This window comes from Lepus europaeus, chromosome 13 (genome assembly GCF_033115175.1).
Source record: "Lepus europaeus isolate LE1 chromosome 13, mLepTim1.pri, whole genome shotgun sequence".
Classification (NCBI taxonomy): domain Eukaryota; kingdom Metazoa; phylum Chordata; class Mammalia; order Lagomorpha; family Leporidae; genus Lepus; species Lepus europaeus.
The window spans coordinates 30,738,662-30,758,988 of record NC_084839.1 but is presented as its reverse complement, the minus strand read 5'-3'; positions in this window follow the sequence as shown (position 1 = coordinate 30,758,988).

Genomic DNA, 20,327 nt, shown 5'->3' with positions numbered 1-20,327 from the left:
AGGAAAGTAAGAGGTCATTAGTGGTGAAGGATGTAAAAGGATCATGTTCCCATTCCAGGAGAAGAGAGAACCTTTCTCATGACAGAATACCTAGTCTCCTCCTAGTGAGGAATTCACATACCTTGTAAAATGCTTAAACAATTTGCCGATAGATATTAATGGATAAAGATCCCTTCTAAGAAACTTGTTATACACTCATTTAGCTAATTGGCAGCCAAGAGTAATGGCATTTAAAAACTGATCCTGTTTTGCTTATAGCCAACTTAGCATAGATTATCTGATCTTTTTTTTTCCTTTAAGAAAATGTCCCAACTCAGAGGGGATATTTGAATTGATCTTCCCTTGTTTCTTTCCTTAGACAAAACTGAAAGATAATCTGACACAGGTCTATCACTAAACTGTCAGAAAAGTGACAAAGAAAGCAAAAATTTGATTGAAAATGATGGCATCAGTTGGGGCAACTTGAGCTGAAAGTATTTGCAGGATATCCATGTAAAGAGAAGGGGGAGAATGATAGAACATACTATTCATCGAATACCTTATATGGAAAGCATAACAAGTATTTGAATATCTTTTATGTTAACTGAAGCCATAAACAAGAGTGTCAATTTGTTAAGTCAACAACAGGAGTCACTGTGCACTTACTCCTCATGTAGGATTTCTGTCCTTAATGTGTTGTTCAATGTGGATTAATGCTAAACAGTGTTTTATACTTTATGTTCTGTGTGGGTGCAAACTGTTGAAATCTTTACTTAATACATACTAAATTGATCTTCTGTATATAAAGATAATTGAAAATGAATCTTGATGTTAACAGAATGGGAAAGGGAGTGGGAGTTGGGAGGGTTGTGGGTGGGAGGGAAGTTATGGGGGGGGGAAGCTATTGTAATCCATAAGCTGTACTTTGGCAATTTATATTTATTAAATGAAAGTTAAAAAAAATAATAAAAATGGTGTTTAAAACAGTTTCTGTGTATTTCATGCAGTATGTTTATTGGGATGCTGTAACAATGCAATAGATGATTTGAATATTGGTTAAAAAATAAAGTAGTTCAAAATTACTGATATAGATCTTAAAATACTGCTTTATATGAAATAAGACACAAGTTTATTTCTACATTTGATTGTCAAGTTGCTGCCACACAAGGGGACTATGGTGGTTAAGAGATTACCTTGCAGCTCATTTGCACTAAGGGGCTTTCCAGGGAACAAGAACCTCCCTTCACATGGGTTTTCCTTCAGAAATCAACCATTATGCATTGTATTTATTCTTTCACTAATCTTTTCAGTAAATCGCTATTGACCATTAGACACTGTTCTGGGTCCTGCAGATACTCTATTCTTCCCATTGTGATGTAGAGAAACAGCTCATCACATCAGGATTCAACTACTCCATTCTCATTAGTCCACCCTAATGAAAGTGGGCTACTTTCTTATTTTATCTTCCCATACACACTCCTACACTATCCTTGTCCAGGAAATTTTAAGAGTTACTCTGAGAAAACATTGATAGAATCACAAAACTAGAAATTACCCTAAAAATATGGTGAATCTTCTGAACAGAAGCCTAGTAAACATCAGACCAGTTTTCATTTTCTCTCATTCCAACAAAAAAAGGTACAGAAGTCTAGAGTTATCCCAGGAAAAAACCATCTACAATTTATTTATCTTATATTTTGATCCTATCAGAGCTACAGAGGTAAAAGCTACACTCTGCCTTCAAAGTACTTGTGATCTAGCAGGTAAGAGAAAGGAGTAGGGTCTAGCACTGTGGCACAGGTTAAGCTGTCACTGCAACAATGGCATCCCTTAGGAGCACTGGTTCAAGTCCTGGCTGCTCCATTTTGGATCCAGCGCCTTGCTAATGTTCCTGAGAAGGCTGCAAATGATGGTCAAGTACTTGAGCCCTTGCTACTCATGTGCGAGACCAGAAGAGAGTTCCAAGCTCCTGCCTTGAGCCTGGCCCAGCCCAACCTGCTTTAGCCATTTGGAGAGTGAACCAATGAATGGGAACTCTCTCCCTCCTTCTTTCCTCTCCCTGTCTCTTTCTGTAACTCTGCCTTTCAAATAAATAAAACAACTCTTTTTTAAAAAGGAGTAATAAGTAAGTAGAGTGGTAATATGATGAGGCAGTTATTAGATTAATTTCTGGAGTGGTAAATTTAGTTACAAGCTAGGTTGATTTGGTTGAGGCAGGATTAAATTGTAAATCTGAAACTAAAACTGTCATAGATCTGCATATCAGATCATCCTCTAAGTTTACCTGGCATACTGATCCTCCAAAGAACGTGTGGCATTATCCAGAGAGAGATCAGCTTTCCATGAATACGGAACAGGTGCTCAGAACATAAGAATGCTTAATTCCATGGTCTTTGGTTCAGAGTCCAAGAAACCAGACTACCTGACACTGGGTAATGTGAGTAGGTAAACTATATATTAAGATGACAGCAGGAAGTTTGTTTTGAGCCACATCATTGCACCTCTGTTAAGCTGTTCTCACCATGTGCTGTCGACAGGTGAAATAAGGGAGGAAAAAAACTGATCACTCTCCACAACCAGCTCATACATAGTTTAGACCTAATACACATAAACTAGGAAATAACGTCCCAATCAAAATAAGTTCAGTACTAGGTTTGGCCTGATATCTTGCGTATATTCTCTGTTACAAATATGGTCTAGTAGGTAATACAATCTTAATTTTTGCATATGGGAAAAACTTCCACAGAGGTTAATAATTGAGCTTAAGTGCATACAAGTAGGGTTTTTTTTTTTTAAGTAGATTCCCTACCTGTCAACTCTTCAGATTAAACATGCTGTCTGCTATCTTTGTGCTCTTGTTATCTGTGAACTATTTTTTCAGAAAAATAAAGATGCTGGCTTAGAATCGGTCAATGGTTACTTCTTGGAATAATCTGAGTTTTCTGAAACAAAAAAACAGATGATTGGACCTCTACAAAGAGATTTTGTCTCATGAGATGTGAATAAATGTTCAAGAATCAGAATTTTATAATGTTATAAGAGGCTCCAAGTGATGTCCACACAGCTGTTCTCCACAAACAGGTAGTTAGGAAAGAGTAAATTAGCACCTTGCCTCTTTAAAAAGGGTCCAGCGACCAGCAAGCTGACATAATAAAAAGCTGGACATAAGTAAAATGCTTGGACCCCACCTCAGATTTTTCAGGTCAGAATCTATATGTTAATAAGATCCTCAGTTGATTTATATGCACAGTAATGTTTGAGACATATGGATGACTGTTTCACAGTTAAATTCTATAGTCCTGACACTAGCAGCTGTGGAAACCCTAAGAAAAAAGTGGAAGTGGTTAACTTAATTGATAAAATCCTAAGGGAATAAGCTGAACTACAGCTGGGCAGGATTTGTGCTGACAAATAGGAAGGGGAAAGTGTTTGGCATTCTGGAAAATACTATCACTAACAACACAAAATGGCTTTAAACCCAGAGATTCACAGGCTGGTGAGGAGGTGGAGTTGAGGTGAATCTTATTTTCTTACCTGTAGGGACACACCTACATGCCTTTGGTAAACTTCCTTTTCTTCAGTTTCTTATCTGTAAAATAAGGATGCTGTATGAAACTCTCAATTCTATGAACAGATACTCCAGTGGATGACTCTTTTTCAAGGAAAGCAATTATTTTGAAACTGCTGCTTTGCTATGTCCAGGCTATCTGATGTGTTATGAACATATAAAGGTGACTGTAGTCAGGTTATTGAAAGCTTAATTTTCATTCTGAATTTTAAAAACAGTCTTCATTAACATTGCTGACTGACTGGTTATGAAGATGTAGCATGTTAGCTCTGTGAGGGAAGAGGATAGGATCCGATAGGATGGGATGGGATAGGACAGGACAGGACATGATAGGTGCCAGCACTGTGGCATAGTGTGTAAACCTGCCACCTACAGTGCCAGCATCCCACATGGATGCTGGTTCTAGTCCCGACTGCTCCTCTTCCCATCCAGCTCTCTGCTACGTCCTGAGAAGACAGTATAAGATGGCCATGTGGAATCCCAGAAGAAGCTCCTGGCTCCGGCCGTTGCAGCCAACTGAGGAATGAACCAGTGGAGGGAAGACTCTCTCTCTCTCTCTCTCTCTCTCTCTCTCTCTCTCTCTCTGCTTCTCTGCCTCTCTATCAGTAACTCTGACTTTCAAATAAATAAATTAATTTTAAAAAAGAATAGAATAGAACGGGCAGTACTAGAAGGCACTCACCTTTGCTCTACAGAGGCCTGGAAGCAGAATGGCTGACCCAGGAAGTGATTGAAACACTCCCAGGGCAAGCAGAAGCACAGCTGGCAGTGATGCAACATTTGGATACAGAGCTGGCACACCTGTGCTTTTGCTGCTCCTTTTTTTCTCTCAGGACAGTGATGAGAGGGCTCATAACACATGTGCTAAGGCCAGAGTGCAGAAATGCAATTAAAAGCTGCCCTTTAAAGGAGTAAAGAGTGAGGGGTGGTGTTTGGTACATCAGTTAAGTCCTTGCTTGGGACACCAGTATCCCAGGTGGAGGCCCTGCCTGGCTCCAAGTATTGACTACTCTGCTCTGATTCAGCTTCTTGCTAATGCAACCCTAGAAGATAGCAGGTGATGGATCAAGAACTTTGGTGTTTATCACCCACATGGGAGACCCAGATGGAGTTCCAGGCTCCTGGCTTCAGCCTGGTCCAGCCCTGGAAAATTTCTTTCTCGCGCGTGTGTGAGAGAGTAAGAGAGCGAGAGAGAAGGAGAAAGATAAAAAGACAAAAGTTCTAGAGGGAGGATCACTGTAGAATAATCCACATGTCAGGGAAAAGGATACTTCCTGCGGCAAAAGCCCTTTCATCTCTATAGCAAGAGCAGGGAGCTGAGGTTCACCTCAGCACAGGACTAGAACTTGATGGCAGACATCAACTGCCTTTTTATTCATTGCATTATATTTTGAATGACAAGTAGTTTTGTACATCTTTTCCCAACCCTTCAGCCTAAATAGGTTCACCTTAAATTAGCAAATATATCACTGATATGTCGCCCTTATAAAAATGAAGGTAGATAATTTGAACAAATAAAATGCCATCAATAAATTTATTTAAGCTTATGCAACCGAACACGTTAGATATTTAACAGGTGTGAGATAAAGATTGAACTGCGAGAAATAAAGGGTATAACTAAAGAATCTTGCATTTTAAGTAGTTATGCATAAAATAATCAGCTCCAAGACTTGCATAAATTAATTCTACCATTCCCTTCTTAAATTCCCCAGGGTTGGCAAGATCCCATCAGCCTCCCAGTTTGCTCTTAAATGTCACTACAACCTCCGTTCAAAATTACAACCTAATTACAACATACACATTTGGGGACACTTTTAAGTTAAGAATTTGTGCAAATTTAACAAATGAAACTAGATGAACTGAAGCAAAGAGAACCACATGAGAAACATAATGTAGATACAGAGATAAAAAAAATTAGGCAATATTCCTGACATTTTCTCCTCTAGAATTAAGTGTTTATCAAGGCTGCACACTGCAATAATGGTGACTAATGTTGCATGGTATAATGGAAATGATGGAGTGATATATTAAAGCAGCAGCTATATATCTGAGTGTGTACTTAACAGCTTGGCTGATTTTAATACATGCCATAATTACAGATACTAAGCTGGTAGGTTTAGCTAAAAATGGTTAAGAAATCACTGAACATGGCTAAATCTTTTTCATCTTAATACCTCTTTCCCCTATTAACATGCAAAATAATTTTGCTACTTTTCAGTAAAAATGACTTTGATAGAAAAGGTCACTTAAGGCCGGCGCCGTGGCTCAACAGGCTAATCCTCCGCCTAGCGGCGCCGGCACACCGGGTTCTAGTCCCGGTCGGGGCACCGATCCTGTCCCGGTTGCCCCTCTTCCAGGCCAGCTCTCTGCTGTGGCCAGGGAGTGCAGTGGAGGATGGCCCAAGTGCTTGGGCTCTGCACCCCATGGGAGACCAGGAGAAGCACCTGGCTCCTGCCATCGGAACAGCGCGGTGCGCCAGCCGCAGCGTGCTACCGCGGCGGCCATTGGAGGGTGAACCAACGGCAAAAGGAAGACCTTTCTCTCTGTCTCTCTCTCACTGTCCACTCTGCCTGTCAAAAATTAAAAAAAAAAAAAAAAAAAAAAACATGAAAAGGTCACTTAAGCCCTATAACAGTGCCATAGGAGCTTTGCCAATTAAGGAGTCAAACACAACTTCATTATCCTGATGGAGCAAACATAGAACTCACACTGGTTTTCTACAGCATCCTATGCCTTGGAGACTTGGATAGCTTGATATGTCACTCACATCACAAACTACAAGCCAATATGAAATGAGTATTTATGTAGCTCTTGCATTTCAGACTTTATAACGTAATTGTAGTCTTTTGCTGTTCAAAATAAAACAAAGCCTTTTTCTCCCTTGTAAGGAAGTTTCACTTCATTTTAAACCAATTTCCACTCCCCTCTAATCTATGACAAAGAAGTAGCCATTGACTTCCTCACTTTAATTCTTCCCAATAAGCCAATCTACCAAAAAAAAACACATGCAAGTAAATGAACTTATGGCAATTATCTACTAAAATAATATTTGCCTAATGACTTTCATAACCAAATTGGACTATGTTCCTTAGTAAATGTTTAAAACTTAAAGGTAGATTAAAATCTCTTAAAAAAAGACCATTCTTTAAACTTTTTGTGTGTCGTCTGTGTGTCTGTATACATTCTTGATGATATTAAAGTAACATTATATTTCCTTGGATGTTAAAAGTATAAATACCAGAAATGAACACACTCGGGTGAAAGCTTCAACATTTAATGAAAATGCACATTTTCCCACAGAATCTTTGAAGCTCCTTCATTTCAAATAGCTCCAGTGTGTGGCTACCTAATCATTCACTGTTCCCAATACTTTGTTTTCCTGGGATTGTAGCAATTTCCTAAACCTTCAGTAATTTTCTTTGATTTTTCACACACTTTCAAGCTATTTTAAGAAAGAGCACAATTCTGCTTTTAAAATGGTAGTTTTATTTTTTGGTTTCTTTCTTCACTTTCCCTTGGTTGACCACAAAATTAACTCTATCTTATAATAACTGACAGTCATAATGTCCTGGTCAAATCTATGATAGTTTCTGTCATAATATTTTCATAACTAATTAACATAACATGTTGACATGTTAATAGGTAGACCTTAATAATAAAATCTCTTGGTTACCTCAAACATCACAGATGTCTGATGCATGCAACTTTATAGGTAAAAATAAGGCATTATTTCTGTGTAGAACATCTGAAAGATATATAGAAAGACCTAAGTTATACACAATTTCTATGTGTTTCAACACATTTGTTTGCAGGCTGGATTTGCACTGTGATTTTTGTAATTTTTTTAAAATCAAGTAATGGACTTTTATAACCACTATAATCTGACTTGGTTATATACAACTGTGATGGAAATTAATTTAGAAATTCAGAAATTTATCTAAGAACTGTGAGACTGTGGGAGACATGTATGTGTATGTGATATCACAAACAAAGCTGCTAAAAAATTTTCCTACATGCCTTTTGGTCACCATAAGCACTCCCTTTTGTAGGGCAGATGCTCTAAAGGAGAATTTTAGGGTTTGTGTGTGTGTATATATATGTATATATATATATATATTCTTAAACATTTTTCAAAATGTTATGGATTAGCAGTCTACAAGAGCTACATATACTATAGAAAAACTGGTATTCCCAGATTATTGATTCATTATAATTATTATTTTGTATGCATGTGAGTACGAGGCATATTACTTTTCAGCTGGTCTTTAGAAAAGGAAAACACATAGAAAAAGTAAGATAGTACATACCTGACTATAGCTCTTCTTGCCTTAAACTTTTAAGATATGGATTATTGACAACCCAGATGCTTTCCTATTCTATTTTTATATCAAAGTATAAGTCTATATTACAGCATGAAAATATTATATCTATATATCTATATATATATGTATACTGTTTTCCATAATTGGAATAGTTTTTATCAAATGGTGAACTGTAAATCAAATACACAAATATAGTGAATCAATCATGTTTGATAACAAATCATTCATTGTAAGATCAGTGATAACTAGCAGGTAACTGATTCTCCTTTTCTAGTTCCATTCAGTGTTTACAAACTCTGCAGGAACACAAGGTCACATTGATCCTAACTTTGTCCCTTTCCTATAGCCCATCCAAATTTTAAGTAGTTTCTTAGAAGTAAAAGCAATAACTAACATTTATTTTATTTTAAAATCTAATCAATGGCCCAGGGAATGAGCCAAAGACCCTGTAGACTGACCCATTCACCCAAATTATTCCCTAGGCTTTAGTGAAAAGGAATTCTAGGTTTGGCCCATGGAACATTTCTGGGACACCATACTACCCTCTCCTTAAAGTCTTACATTTCTATCACCCTCCTTCACCCCCATGTCTCCTGGCTTTATGTGATGCTCCAATCTATCACTAATGCTTGAGTTGCGTTTTATGTAAACCAGCAGGCAAAGTAATGAAAAAGAAGGGCTCCTTTGATCTGCTAAAGAAATAATTTGGTAGTGGCTACCATCCAAGCATACTGGACATGACTGCTCAACATGACCACCCTCTAGGTTGGTCTAAATATTTGCTTGGTGATCCTGAGGTACTATGGTTAAGAAAACCATCAGTCAAGTTGACCTATACAGGTGTCTTCCTAGCCTAGTACTAATTAAAGGCCACAGAGAATCCAAAACCTGAACTTTAAATTTTGCCATTGATAAAACATCTTGTATTCATTATTCAAAATTTAATTTGAATTAACTATAGTCCAAGTTCAAGGAGCTAGTGCTGGAGCTCTGGAAAACCATCAGACATACACTTGACTCTAGAACAAGTCAGGACATTACCAATAAAACCTTGAAAAGCTAATGCTCTGCTCTAAAAGAGACCAGTGTCCCAGTCTTGATGGATTTCATGCCAACCTCACACTTCTCCTAATGCATATTTCACAGAAGACTAGAAAACATACACACACACACTCATACACACAATTGGGCCAGTTAACCTGTGAAATACTATGCTTAAAAAAGTTACTGAAATCATCTCCCACAATCTCATAGTTCTTAGAGATAATTCTGAATTTTTAAATTAATTTATATCACAATTATACATAACCATGTCAGGTTATAGTGGTCATAAAAATTCACTACTTATTTTTAAAGAAAAATACAATGTGGCCGGCGCCGAGGCTCAATAGGCTAATCCTCCGCCTAGCGGCGCCGGCACTCTGGGTTCTAGTTCCGGTCGGGGCACCAGATTCTGTCCTGGTTGCCCCTCTTCCAGGCCAGCTCTCTGCTGTGGCCAGGGAGTGCAGTGGAGGATGGCCCAAGTGCTTGGGCCCTGCAACCCATGGGAGACCAGGATAGCACCTGGCTCCTGCCATCGGATCAGCGCGGTGTGCCGGCCACAGCGCACCTACCGTGGCGGCCATTGGAGGGTGAACCAACGGCAAAAGGAAGACCTTTCTCTCTGTCTCTCTCTCTCACTGTCCACTCTGCCTGTCAAAAAATTTAAAAAAAAAAAAGAAAGAAAAATACAAAAAAGCAAGGTAAATTTAGCCTGCAAACAAATTGCCTAAGCATCTGCCCACCTGGTACAATCTGAGGGAAGATAAAAATTATTTTTATTGTTTTCAGCCTTTCACTCTAGAAAAATTTTACATCTACCTACCAAAGTGTCTAACAATTGATACTTCAAGGTTGACCTTGAGTGAACCATTTGAAAGATCATTCTCCTTCTCTCTATATATCTCTCCCCTCTTCCCTACCCTCTTCATCTCTCTGCCTTTCAAATGAATAAATATAAAAAATATTTTCCTTACTTGCCTGGAGGCTACTAGAGGGAAGACAACATAACTGTAGTAAACAGAGACTGAGATCTATGACTAAAATTTGTGATTTCCTAGGATAACTACATTCCACTGGTTGCCACAATTCATGGCTTGATAACGTGGTTTATTAACCCTACTTAAATTTTCTAATTTGAGAACACTCTCAGATTATACAAATCTTTTTATTTATTTGAAAGGCAGTTACAGAGAGGCAGAGGCAGAGAGAGAAAGAGAAAGAGAAAGAGAAAAAGAAAGAGAAAGAGAAAGAGAAAGAGAAAAAGAGAGAGGTGTCTTCCACCTGTTGGTTTACTCCTCAAATGGCTGCAACAGAAAGAGCTGTGCTGACCTGAAGCCAGGAGTCACAAGCTTCTTCCAGGTCTCCCACGTGGGTGCAGGGACCCAAGGACATGGGCCATCTTCTACTGCTTTTCCAAGACCTACCAGAGAGCTGGATTGGAAGAGGAGCAGCTGGGACTAGAACTGGTGCCCATATGAGATGCCAGCACTGCAGGCAGCAGTTTTCATCTACTAGACCACAGCGTTGGCCCCAATAAACATTTTTTTTAACTTGCTTTTTCCCTAGACTTGATATCTCAAGGGTAATTTTGGGGTCCAAAAGCTATTTATTGGTTTATCTCCAGTATCTGAAACCTTATTGTTATTTCTCAGTTTCAGATTAATGTACTAATTGTTTTATTCTATGTATTTTCCCAGGAAATTCTAACAATGTTTTAAATTAAATTCATAAATTTAATGTAGTTCATTTCCTGTTTAGTATTTTGATTAACTTATAAAATAAGATCTCCCCTAATACTTTTTTTTATAAAACTAGCAGTATTAAAACTGTAAATATAGTGATTCTTAAATTATTTTAAATTTCCCAATATAAAATATAGTCTTAATAAATTAGAACTTAAAAAAACTACTCAATATCATATTTTAAATTAGAATCACAATACTAATTTTTTAACCAAAAAAGGCAAATTCTCTTAAGCATTGCAATTTACTAAAATATGCAATTAACAAAAATTCCTTCTTAACACAAAAACATTAATGCTATGGGTGTGATTCTGTTAAAAATGTTTATGCTTAGCCGGCGCCGCAGCTCACTAGGTTAATCCTCTGCCTTGTGGCGCCGGCACACTGGGTTCTAGTCCCGGTCGGGGCGCTGGATTCTGTCCTGGTTGCCCCTCTTCCAGGCCAGCTCTCTGCTGTGGCCCGGGAGTGCAGTGGAGGATGGCCCAAGTGCTTGGGCTCTGCACCCGCATGGGAGACCAGGAGAAGCACCTGGCTCCTGCCATCGGATCAGTGTGGTGCATCGGTGGCCATTGGAGGATGAACCAACGGCAAAGGAAGACCTTTCTCTCTGTCTCTCTCACTGTCCACTCTGCCTATCAAAAAAAAAAAAAAAAAAGAAAGAAAGAAAGAAAGAAAGAAAAAAAGTTTATGCTTAATCCTAAATCTTTCTGTGATCAAAGATGTCAAGAAAACAGTTACGTCACCCTGTGCCTTCTCAGAAGACCAGGTTACAGAAAAACTGGAAATACAGGCCAAGAGTATGAGATCTATAGCTAAAATATCCTCTGTGATTTTTCTCACAATCCCAACAATCAGGCTGACTTCCATCTTTGGCTCACTGTTGAATTGCCCTTCAATTAAAGTAGGAGGGTAGTATTGTAACCCAGTTTTCTTTGCTCGAGTCACAGAAACAGACTAGTTTCTATGAATTTGTTAGGTCGACAAAATTGGAGACAGAGACACTAAAATTTAATTCAGTGATGTAGGCCTAGGTGGAAGGTTTCAAATTTATGTAGAAAAAAAAAATGTGGCAGGGTATAAGAATGACAAGCTGTGGTCCTCTTGGTGGCTTTAGATTTATTGATAATTGCATTCTATAAAGAAAGCCAGAGTTTCCTGGTGATCTCACTGATGATCGCTATATTCTTGGAAATCTGTGAGAAACAACCTCTGCTCAAAATGACCACTGATGGTTAAGCTGTTGGATGGACTAGATCCCCCTAGAGTAATTCAACCCCTTCTGATGCTTCAATTATCTGCAATAAAAGCCTAGAGGGAACTCCAGATTGTCAGGTATATGGTATGCAATTAGACCTGACTTATGGATAAGAGGGTCCTTGGGGAAGGTCTTCAGTCTCCTGCTATAATTCTGATTCTTTGCAAAATAACCACTATGTGTTTTTTTTGTAATTGATTATTATATTATTTAACATCACTTTGAGTCTCTATTCTATTGTATCTCAAATATCAAGTAAATCTTTAAAATCAAAGAAATTGTTATATAGCTATGGAAATTGGGATTAGGGAGGGGTTACACGTAATACAAGGTCAATGGTTTAAAGTGGGTGGGAGAGGCTGGCGCTATGGAGCAGAGGGTTAAAGCCCTAGCCTGAAGCGCCAGCATTTCATATGGGTGCCGGTTGTAGTCCTGCTGCTCCTCTTCTGATCCAGCTCTCTGCTATGGCTTGGGATAGCAGTAGAAGATGGCCCACATCCTTGGGCCCCTACACCCAGAAGAAGCTCCTGGCTTCGGATTGGCCCAGCTCTGGCCATTGCGGCCATCTGGGGAGTGAACCAGCAGATGGAAGACCTCTCTCTCTGTCTCTACCTCTCTCTGTAACTCTGCCTTTCAAATAGATAAAATAAATCTTTACAAAAAATAAATAAAGTGGAGGGGAAACAGACTGTGTTATCATAAGGAAGAATCATTAACTCTGGAAGGACCATTTATGAGTGGACATTTGCAAAATTTATGAGAACAGTAAAGAATGTGTAAAATGAACAGTGGATATAACTTAGGGTATAAAAATAGAGTCTGGTTTTCTCTCATCAGAGCCAAGCCACCAGCCTTGCTGTGAGCGTGTCTCTCATTCCCCGCTATGCTGATGCCTCCCACACCTTCAGGAATCCCTGGACCTGCTGGATCTGGCCTCTAGCAGTTCTTGATGTCACTGGCCAAAATGAAGAAGCCTGAGGAAAATATGTGTTCATGGGGAGAAGGAGAGGCCATGTGTAGGACACAAGAGAGAGAAGATGACTACGAGGATAGTCTAAACATGATGGGGGTTGGAGCCAAATAAAGAGGGGAGAGTGAGCTACCTTTGGTAAATAGACAAACTTTATGGTGTAATCAGGCAAGATAAAGTGGGCATTTAGATGTTAGTTTTGGGAAGATGGGCATTTGGCAAAGTGGTTAAGATATCTGGCTTGGAGTGCTTACATCTCATTTTGGGGTGTCTGAGTTCAAGTCCCAGCTTCAGTCCCAGTTCTAGTTTCCTAATAATGCAGACACTGGGAGGCATCAGTTGATGGCTCAAGTTTTGGATTCTTGCCATTCATAAGGGAGATCCAGACTGAGTTCTAATCTACTGGCTTTAGCCTGGCCCAAACTAAGTTATGGAAGGCAGGTTGGCAGTGAATCAGCAGATGGAAGATTTCTCCTTTTCTCTGTCTCTCTGCCTTTCAAATAAATAAAATAAACAAAATACATAAAGTTGTAAAAATTTAAAAAACCAAATATTTAAAAAGAATTAGCCAGAGTTTTAGATTTTGTGCTGGAAAAAAGAAGCCATCTAGATCAGCTGTTATTACAGAATAAAGAATTTGTTCATTTAACTGCTTTATTAAAATTACTTTAGTTGCTAATAAAGTTCTTTATAGAAAGAAAAATGTAGGTACAAGTAAACAAAAATATTTTCTATGCTATGATTTCCAGATATGGGAACATAGAAATGGTCAGCACTTACTAGTTATCAGAATGATTTGGCCACAATTTCCTTTGGTGACACAAAAGGTTTTTTTGCACCTTTCTACTCTACTTTGTGATATATATAAATACACACACACACACAATCAGAGGATTAATTTTCTTTGGGGTTATGAAGCTTATAGTAAAAAAGATAAATCCTATTTTTGCATAATATGTAATTATTTACTAGTATTGGCCACATTAGAGAGAAAGTTTGCAATCTCAAATCAATACAGAGAGTAATTGCCTCTCTTGAGAGAAGTCCCAGAAACTAGAACAGGAGATAAGGGATGTTTGTTTTGTTTGTTAGTATTTTTGTAATCACAAGAATTTTAGTTCTGTCTCACGGTTCTCAGTTTCATGTTCTTTTTTCTTTCATCAATGCAAAATTTTATTATTTCCTGCAACAGATTCTTATTTCCTAGATAATGATTTCATGTCACAGAAAACACACTACACATACACACAGAGAAATACACTCATGCATGGCAACACCCGGTAATACCCTTTCAATCTTGCCTTTTTAAATGGTAGTTTATAGCAATAGCATTAGTTTGGAGTCTCCCATTTTATATAGACTTGCCACATTGATGGATAATAGTGTCTTCACAAAACTAAAGTTTTCTCTAGTTACCAAAAGAAAGCAACTTCAAAACAGTTACACTTTCATTATTTCTTTCCTCTCCAGCAATTGTTCCAATAAAAAATGTGAAATACAATTTGGCTTAGCAAAACCTATGAATGGCAATGCTTTCATTGGAATTCTGCTGTCTGTGTCTCTGATTCTTTCCGTGTGGTAGAGGGAATTTGGTAGGATTCAAATACCCAAAAGTATTTTGCATTCAGCATGGAAATATTGAGTGAATTATGTTAACAGGAAAATTATGAATGCTAAAAACAGTAATAGGAATATATAGTTAGAAGAAGGGATAACACAAGAGAGAGGATATGTATAATCAGTGAAGAGATTATAATAGGTCATAAAATCAATTTAGTTATAGAATATATTATACTCACTAAAGAACTTCAGGTGGCTTAGATTTCTGTGTGGATTTTGTAATTGAATACATATCAGTCAACCAATAAGTCAGTCAATGGGCAGGTATTTGGCATAGCAGTTTAGTCACAGCTTAGGATATCCACATCCCATATTAGAGAGCCTAGTTCAGGTCCTGGCTATCCCACTACTGATCCAGTTTCTTATTAATATGTGCCCTGAGAGGCAGCAGGGGATGGCTCAAGTACTTGGGTCCCTGCCAGCCATGTGAGACCTAGATTGACTTCTGGGCTACTGATTAAGGTGTACCCCAGCCCTCCAGAGTTTTGTGGATATTTGGAGGGTGAACCAATGGCTGGCAGATTTCTCTCCATCTATTTGTCTGTTTCTCTCTCTCTCTCTCTTTCTCTCTCTCTCTGCCTTTCATAGGCAGAAGGCCTATGAATCCATTGCAGCTTGACTTCTCTGATTATGATATGTAGGAGTAGACAGGACATTGTCCTCAGTTGTTGAAATGGAAAAAAAAAAAAATGGCATCCCTGCCTGTGCGCCCAGCCTTGTGGCAGTGGTTTCAGAATACCTGTTACATGGCAGGAAATCATTCCCTTCCTGACTGGATTATGGCAGGAACTCATATGTAGTGTTCTAATGCTAGAGGCTTGCCCAGAGCCATTAGCAGGTGGTAGATGCCTGGTGAACTAAAGCAAGTGCTGCAAGAGTTGGACAAACAAAATGTTACATACAAGGCTGGGACTCACAGGCCATTTGATGAAGTTTTTACTGCAGGGATGAAAGATCTCGTGCTGCAGAATGCTCCCTCTGCTGTTTTGCCCCTGTTGGCAACACCAGCCCTGTACATGGGACAACTATCACTGTGGTTATGCAGAGCATTACTTATTTGGGAGAGGCTGAATCCATGCACTCAGAAGGGTATGTGAGTCATGAATAGAGAGAAGAAAGAAGGTAAAAGACCAGCTGAGCATTACTCCAGGTGTAAGTCTGTGGGAACATGTGCTGAACTGTACATCTCCTCCCTCTTTTATTCCCACTCTTATTTTTTACAGGGATCAATTTTCAATTGGATTTAAACACCTAAGAATAATTCTGTGTTAAGTAAATAGTTCATCCTTTGGTATTAAATAGAAAAAGAAAATGCTAAAAAGAATAAAATAATCAGCTGTTCCTCAACAGTTAGGACAAGGGCTGGGCAAGTCATTGCATCTCATAGTATCAGTTATACTTATACAAGTTTCCTTTTAGGTGTTCTGTTAGTTGTCACAGATCAGGGAGAACATATGATATTTGTCCCTTTAGGACTGGCTTATTTCACTCAGTATGATGTTTTGCAGATTCTTCTATTTGTTGCAAATGACCGGATTCCATTTTTTTTTCCATTGCATAGTATTCCATAGAGTACATATCCCATAATTTCTTTATCCAGTCTTCCCATTGAAGGGCATTTAGATTGAATCCATGTAGCTATTGTGAATTGAGCTATTGTGAATAAACATTGAGATGCAGATAGCTCTTTTGTTTGCCAATTTAATTTCCCTTGGGTAAAGGAGGAGTGGGATGGCTGGGTCTTGTGGTAGGGTTATATTCATATTTCTGAGGAATCTCCAAACTGTCTTCCATAGTGGCTTTATCAGTTTACATTCTCACCAACAGTGGATTAGGGTACCTCCCCCCTCACCCCCGCCCCCGCCCCCGCCCCCACCCAGCATCCTCACCAGCATTTGTTGTTAGTTGAATGGAAGACATTCTAACTGGGGTAAGGTGAAACCTCATTGTGATTTTGATTTGCATTTCCCTGACAGCTAGTGATCCGGAACATTTTTTCATGTGTCTGTTGGCCATTTGGATTTCCTTTTTTGAAAAATGTCTGTTTAAGTCCTTGGCCCATCTCTTAAGTGGGTTGTTTGTTTTGTTGTTTGGAGTTTCTTCATCTCTTTGTAGATTCTGGTTATTAATCTTTTATCAGTAGAATAATTTGTAAATAATTTCTCTCATTCTGTCAATTGCCTCTTCACTTTCCTGTCTGTTTCTTTTGCCGTACAGAAACTTATCAATTTGATGTAATCCCAGTTGTTAATTTTGGCTTTGGCTGCCTGTGTGCCTCTGGTGTCTTTTCCAAGAAGTCTTTGCCTATACCAATATCTTGCAGGGTTTTTCCAATGTTCTCTACTAATTTGAAGGTGTTGGCTCGTAGATTTAGATTTGAGTGGATTTTTGTGTAAGGTATAAGGTAGGGGTCTTGCTTCATACTTCTGCATGTGGAAATCCAGTTTTCCCAGAACAATTTATTTGCCATGGGACTCCAAATTCCATTAAGTTGGCAAGTACTAATGCCATCTTACATGTTAAAGTGACCATATTAAGTGTGTAACTGATCATATAGATAGGATTAAGTGTCAAAGGGATCACATAAATAAGACAAAGTGTCTGATTATAACAATAGATAGAATTAAAAAGGAGAGAAAGATCCAACATGGGAAGCAGGCCACACAGCAGACACATAGATTGACAAATGTCCTAAACAGCAATCTGACCTCAGAATCAGCCCTTATGGCATTCAGATCTGGCTGAAAAGCCCAGGCGAGCATTTTAAGCATTGAAGGCCAAGATCTATGGCAAAAAATGATCTACACAAAGAATCTCTGTGAGTGAGATCCCAGTGGAAAGACAGGGCCATCAAAGAAAGATGTACTTTTCTCTGAAAGGAGGAGAAAACTTCCACTTTGCTTATGACCCTGTCTAAATAATGACAGAGTTTGTGGACTCAAAAGGCTTCCATAGCCTTGGCAGCTCGTGACAAGAGCCTCGGGTGATCACTGACATCATAAATAAGATTGTCAATTGTTAAGTCAACAACAGGAGTTACTGTGCCCTTGCTCCACATTGTAGGACCTCTATCCTTAATGAGTTGTACTATGAGAATTAACAGTAAAACTTATCTTCAAACAGTACATTATACTTTGTGTGTGTGTGTGCAAACTGTTTAAATATTTACTTAGTATAGAGTTGATCTTCTATGTATAAAGATAATTAAAAATGAATTTTAATGAAGAATGAGATGGGAGACAGAGTAGGAGGTGGGAGGATTTTGGGGTGTGAGGATGGGTATGGGGGGAAGAACACTATATTCCAAAAGCTCTACCTATGAAATTTATATGTATTAAGTAAAAGCTTTCTTAAAAAAAAAAAAAAAAAAAAAGAAGGACCAATTGAGCTCCTTCGAACCGATGTGGGTTGACCTTCTGGCAGCAGGGTGATACAGAAAAAAATTATATGGGCAAACCAATAAGATATTTCTAGAACCATGGCAACAATTAAAAATGGGGGTCAGTGCTGTGGCTCAGTAGGTTAATCTTCCACCTGCAGCACCAGCATCCTATATGAGCACTGGTTCTAGTCCAGGCTGCTACTCTTCCGATCCAGCTCTCTGCTATGGCCTGGGAAGCAATAGAAGATGGCCCAAGTCCTTGGGCCCCTGCATCCATGTGGGAGACCTGGAGAAGCTGCAGGTTATTGGCTTTGGATCAGATCAGTTCCAGCCATTGTGGCCATTTGGGGAGTGAACCAGCAGATGAAAGACCTTTCTCTCTGTCCCTTTATCTCACTGTCTGTAACTATCTCTCAAATAAATAAACAAAATCTTCAAAAAAAAAAAAAAACTGGAACAATTGTTCTAGCCATTGAAAAAGGTCCAATTCATGTAAAGCACCCATGTAGCCACCAAGGATCTGAGAAGTATGGTTACAGGATTTTCAGAGAGACTCTTAGCCATATGAAATGACCACTGAAAACTGGGCATTTAAATTTGATTAGCAGGGAGACCAAGGTCCCTGATTTACAGGGACAGGCAGAGACTTAGGCCTTAAGTGTAACTTGTTATCCACTGGCACCCTTTTAATGCTAAAAAAGTGCTATATTGGTTGACATGGGGATCAAACGTACCTTGTTAATGGGAACCCTGAGATATTTCTCAGGCCCAAAGTAGTGATAGATGGCTATGGAGTACCCTCTATCGAGGTAAAAGCAGTTATATCAGATGCCAACGACAATGTAAACCAAGCCCTTGCTGCTTTAAAACATGAAATACCGGCTGGAGCCGCGGCTCACTAGGCTAATCCTCCGCCTTGCGGCGCCGGCACACCGGGTTCTAGTCCCGGTCGGGGCACCGATCCTGTCCCGGTTGCCCCTCTTCCAGGCCAGCTCTCTGCTGTGGCCAGGGAGTGCAGTGGAGGATGGCCCAAGTGCTTGGGCCCTGCACCCCATGGGAGACCAGGAGAAGCACCTGGCTCCTGCCATCGGATCAGCGCGGTGCGCCGGCCGCAGCGTGCCTACCGCGGCGGCCATTGGAGGGTGAACCAACGGCAAAAGGAAGACCTTTCTCTCTGTCTCTCTCTCACTGTCCACTCTGCCTGTCAAAAAAACAAACAAACAAACAACAACAACAACAAAAAAAAAAAACATGAAATACCACACGTCAAACAGCTGACTGGCTGGGATCTCTGATGGATGAATGGATGGCAGACAACCTTGTTCTCTGCATTTGGTATTGCATGCTCACTAACAGTTTGTTGCTATAGCTTATATTGTTGCTGTGGGAGATATCTGACATGTATATTATGAGGCAAAGAACCTCAAAGGAGTGGAGTCTTGGAAAAATGAAGTCAGGCTACTTTGCTGCCATCACCACTGTAAACCCAGAAGCAGATACATTTCTGCTAGTCAGCAAGCCCAGAAGCTGATACGTTTTGTAACACTTTGGCTACCCACCACCATTGTCTATAAACATATATAAGATGCTGGGGCCATAGCTGAGCATGGACCCTCTGTGTGTGTGTGTGCTCACTTGCTGCTGCAAGAATGAAAGCAACTCCTCTGTGTGTGCTACCATAAGAATAAAGGGGTATAAATCTGCAGTCAGCTCTGTAGTAATGCTTTTGCCTAGCTGAATCTAGACCTGATCTTTATGGAACTGAGTGCCCCAAGTCCTCTGAATTTCCCAATTGCAAAATTGCTAAAGGTGGCAAAATTAATTTAGGTAGAGGGTGTGACATGGAAAATAGAATGTAGTAGTCTACAGAAGTAAAGGAGAACTGAGGGAAAATGGGAAAATGATTGTTAAATATTCCTATATGAAGGGAAGTAGATGACAGTTAAAATAATGTGCAGGTCCAAGTGAGGTTGAAGTTTTCTTGTTGTTGATTTCTTGGAGGATTTGCTGTTGTTATTATTTGTTTGAGTATCAGAGAGATTTGAGAATGTTTTCAGACTTAAGATAAAGATTCAGTAGAGAAATATGAGGAGAGAGGAAAAAAGGAATAGGAGGAACAAAGGAAATAGAAATATAGACAAAAGATATTCTGCAAGGGAACACTGTCCCTCACACAGAATGAGAAATTGATTATCAAAGATGTAGATACCTGAAGAACAAAGAAGTAAAAGAAATCAGATGCAGAAGTAGAAAAATTGAGCTTGAACAGAACAATGAGCAATTCATTCTCTAAGCCTGGAGCTGTCAGGTTGCACTTAACCAATAATAAACAACAAGATTTTCAAGGTCAGAAGGAAGTCATGAGTTGGAAGAGAGGAAGGAAGTTTGTCCTGAAGGACACTTCAAGCAGATATTGGGAAAATTAATACAAAGGCAGATTCCAGGGAG